At 34.6% G+C, this 4,918-nt stretch overlaps 1 non-coding gene across 1 annotated transcript; it reads left to right on the top strand.

Annotated features, from left to right (window-relative positions):
- The first annotated feature begins 4,392 nt into the window (after positions 1-4,392).
- Positions 4,393-4,498, top strand: LOC122116242. The gene has a single exon (XR_006148926.1). It is a non-coding gene; the product is annotated as a U6 spliceosomal RNA (small nuclear RNA).
- The last annotated feature ends 420 nt before the right edge of the window (positions 4,499-4,918 follow it).

Here is a 4,918-nt window from a genome sequence, read left to right as displayed (position 1 = left end):
AAAGTAATGGGTGTGTAATTCTCTTTCTTTGATGAGTTCCTGCCTGGTTTTGGGATGAGGGTTATGATGGCTTCATAGAACTAGTTTGGTAGTGAACTTTCTCTTTCAGTTTCATTGAAGAGTTGGAGGAGTATTGGTATGAGCTCTGCTTTGAAAACCTTGTAGAATTCTGCTGTAAATCAATGTGGTTCTGGGCTTTTCTAAGAACAGAGGTCTCTTACTGCTTTTTCTATTTCAATGCTTGATATGGGCCTGTTAAGATGGTTTAACTCATTTGCTCCTTTTCAGTTGTTGCTGGTGTTGAGTAGAATCTGCTCATCCACTGTGCCAGGTGCCTTTGTCCTGGACCCCCTCTGTTGTATGTATGGCAGAGTGACTATGGCCGCCACCAAAGCTGCCTCAGCCATGGCTACAGCAACTGCTCAGATCTGTCTCCTTCCCTGGATTTTCCCTCTCTAGCCAAACTCTGTACTGTGATGGCACACAGTGTGATACTCTAGCCTAGTACTGTTCGCTGGAACACTAAAACTGCTTTCTGTGAGAGAGATTGTTTAGCCTCCAGGTTCTCCTCCACCATTCTCCTCCACTTCTCATAAACATTTTCTTATTACAAGATTATTCTAGATTAGCTATATTATGATTGATAATGACCAAGATTGACAGAAAGGTGAAGGAAAATTGTCTACACTTCCATGAGGTTCTGACTTGTGTTTCAAATGTTATAAAAGCTCTCCATGAGAAATCTAGCAGCTGCATTTCTAAATAGTCTTTGCTTGCTTACAATTTGTGATAATGTTTCAATTGAAGTACTTCTTAGAGTCCCAGACCATTCAATGATGCTGTATTATATCTTTGTTACATCTTGAAGATAGCTCTTGGTGATTAAATTTGTGCTTTTCAAATTAGCTCTCGCAATTCCATCCACAAAATGCAGACAAAAATTATCTGAAATAAATTTGTATCTGTTGATAGTGAATATATTTTATTTTCCACTACAAACATAGAATATAGTAAAAATTTTCACAGAAATTACACTGCACTAGGTTGTGGGCAGATTCTAATGAAAATAATATACTGTGTTTATGTAGAGAATTTGAGCATCCAAAATTTTAGTATGCCTGTGGTCCTAAAACTAATACTTTACTTATATTGAGTGACAAATATAACTTGCTATATGTACAGTTTTCCTAGTATGTTTTTAATATATATTTTATTGTAAAGATACTGTACAGAGGGGTTACAGTTGCATAAGTAAGGTAATGAGTACATTTCTTATTGAGCATTGTTACCACCTCCTTTGTATTTCCCCTACTATTCCTTACCTTCACACATCCACAACACCTCCGTCCACCTCCCTCTAATAGTATCTTGCAAATCTCATTGTTCCAATGGGACAACCTGTATCCTTTCCTTGTGTCTTAAATGAAGAAATGCTGGCTTGTTTCATGCTGATTCTACTTGTGTAGACACACTTAAAAACACTTTCCAAGTCCAAAATCACATAAATGAAATGCACATCATCTTTTGTCAGTTGATATAATTGTGTTCTACACATTTATTGATATGTTACAAATTATTCTTAAATTTTAATACATAAAAAAACTTTCTTTTTTTCTTATTTTAGTGGCCAGGACATCAGGACGACCTCAGTCAGCATTTCTCACTTTAGACTTTTCATATGGGTTAGTTAAATTTTGACCTGTGCTCCCGTCTTCTGGGGAGTCACTCATCTGCTTAGGAATTGATGCTGGCTGTTGGAAAAGAGCCCAAGGAAGGATGCCATTTAAAGCCTTATAACTTTATTCTTAATAATCTACTACTATGGCTGTTGAGAGTGTCTACAAGAGCAAGCATTCCATGGGGAACAGGGAGACACCATATGACCTATACTTATTTAGATTTCTGAGTGACTTGCTATCACTTGTACTGCATTTTTTCAAGTCGAATCTCTCTAAACCTACCAGTTGTAAGAGATAAGAGGAGTGGTAAAAGAACTCTTAGAGACAAATATATCTTCAACACATTTGTTACCAAGCATTCTGTCAAAGGCATATTCAACAACTAGTGAAACTTTTGTTGGCTATATCTATGTGTCTTTCTCCATTTGTGCATGTGTACATGTGTGTACATATGTATGTATTTGTGTGTATAGTAACATTCATGTGTACATATATGGGCCTATATATGCATATATGCATATGTAAAAAATATACATATATAAATATATGTGCATATAAATATATATCAGGTGTTCAGTGATTTAATCTACAGTTCCCAGCACATTGTGCTTATCACAAAGTGTACATCATAAACTGCTCTTAAGGATCTGTGCTATATGAGGAATATCCTTTGTACTTACTTCCCCCATTACCTTGTTTTTCATCCCTGTGAACAACTTCAGCCTACTTTCCATAGGATAGCTTTGTTTTTGTTACTTACTGATAATAAAAGTAAAAGGCTGCTTGTAAAGGAAAAGAACTTTTAGGTCCCAAGCTAAAAGTATCTTATCAGTCTCAATGATTCATATGAGATAAAATTTATAATAGTACTTAAAGTGAAAAGGAATTCCTAGATCTGTTGTTTTGCCATTTAGAATGGCAAAGAATAATTTCACGTCACTGTTATAACTCTTACAGAATGCAAGGGTAAGTGATGGTCCCTATCATGTCCCCACAAAACCAGTGGATCCTGACGGATAATAGTAGACCAGCAGAAAATCTAAGTAGCAGACATAGAGCATGAAAGAGAAAGAGCAGAAATGAGAGAGTGCAAGAGAGGGAAAAATATCATAATACTTAAAGTGCGTAACAGATAAACGAGTTGTATGAGAATATTCATACTGCTATATTGAGACTCTACATGTACATTTGAAGGTAGTTGATGTATGATAACTCATCAACATAAAATATAAAGTGATTTTGATAAAAAATAAAAATGACTCAGAAGAAATTATAAATGCAAAAACAGTCTTCACGGAAGCAAACTCAGAAATATTTCTTGACTTTGAAAAGGATAAATTGGCTGCAGTTAGTATAAATTTAGAAGTATGACAATTCACAAAAATATAAAAATATGTTTACATTTTTCATCATATAACCCAAAGGAGAAAGCAAATATTGTTCACATAATTTTTTAAATCACAGTTTCTCAGGTGTTGGGAAGGTGGCTCAGTGGTAGAGTGCTTGACTTGCATGAATGAGGTCCTGAATTTCATTCCTTAGCACGACATAAGCAGAAAAAATGAAAGTGGTGCTATGGCTCAAGTGGTAACACTAGCCGTGAGCTGAAGAACTGAGGGACAGTACCCAAGACCCAGAGTTCAAGCCCCACAACCAACAAAAACAAAGCAAAAAAAACAAAAACAAAACAAAACACAGTTTCTCAATTTTGTGGCCTCAATTCTGTAATAACACTACTTCAGCCTAGGGCTAAGATTTTAGGTGTGGACATTTATCAACACTACTGATTCAGACTCTACTTGATAAAAATTTTAATCAGTATTTTGTTTTTAGTTTTGCTCTTTGTAAATTCACATGCCCCTATGAAAAATGGTGTGGCCATCCCAATAATATTCTCAAAGTACCTCTTAATGACGACTCACAAAATGTTTTATTATATTACAAGGAAAAAATGCTATGAAGAAAAAAATAATTAAATATTAATGATTACTAAAATAAAAAACAAAACAATTACCAGGGTTTTCAGTATTTGAAGTGTACATAGTAGATTTTACTATTTTCTCATATTCCTGTACATTTAAAACTGGATAAAGCTATGAGTAGCCTTTAAATTTACCCACTAAGATTACTATTTATAGTTCATCTCATCATTTATATGTGGCTTATATAATTATTTGTTCATCATTAACATATAACGTAAGGGAGCCCTAAAGATTTAACAGAAACTGTGTACTTTAAATCTTAACTCTTCACTCTGCTTCTTTAAACAGTCTTTGCAACTTCTCATTAGTAAAGTTTCTATAAACTCTGAAATGTACATACTTACTAGTACATGCTACTAGAAATATTATATACTTTATCAAAAAATTTTATGACCTGCCAAACAGTCTTAATTTTATCATATATAAGCAAATTCCAAAAATAAACATATTTAAATCATTAAAACTTTTAACAAACCTTAACATTTGCTGCAATGATCACTATGACAGGTGCCTTGTGTAGAATAATTGAATTCCTCTTCCTACACATCTCATGAACAACAAATACCTGGAATTATTTTGTTTTTGCCATGTCAATCTTGACTTTACTCTTAAATGTGTGCTTATGTAAGAAATAAATGGTTCTAAAATTTCACAATTCTTTTGAACTTACTTTTTGTTGAATTGTCTAGTTTAAAAAAATCAATTACACTTCATATATACAATAATGTTCTGTGCTCAATTTGGCTGCACATACACTAAAATTGGAACATACAGAGAAGATTAACATGGTCCCTGCAAAAGGATGACACACAAATTAGTGAATCGTTCCATACTTTTACAACAACAGATGCTGGAAGGGATGTGGCCAGAAGGGAAGCCTACTGCATTCTTGGTGGGAGTGTAAACTTGTTCATCCACTTTGGAAAGCAGTTTGCAGGTTCCTCAAAAGACTCCACATAGAGCTCCCCTATTACACAGCAATCCCACTTTTGGGCATTCCCCTAAATGATCAGAAACAAGTCCATACTAAAACTACCACCACAACAATGTTTATTGTAGCATTATTTGCCATAGCTAAGATATGAAACCAACTCCGATGTCCCTCAGTAGAAGAATGATCAAGAAAACATTCTGTGTGTATGTGTGTGTGTGTGTGTGTGTGTGTGTATGAGAATGTAAACTTACACAACCACTTTGGAAATCAGTCTGGTGAGTCCTCAGAAAGCTAAATATTGACCTTCCTTATGGCCCATTCAT

The sequence above is a fragment of the Dipodomys spectabilis genome, unplaced genomic scaffold, assembly GCF_019054845.1.
Source record: "Dipodomys spectabilis isolate Male_0828 unplaced genomic scaffold, ASM1905484v1 ptg000129l, whole genome shotgun sequence".
In the NCBI taxonomy this organism is placed as follows: domain Eukaryota; kingdom Metazoa; phylum Chordata; class Mammalia; order Rodentia; family Heteromyidae; genus Dipodomys; species Dipodomys spectabilis.
This window is presented reverse-complemented; position numbering and strand designations above follow the sequence as displayed.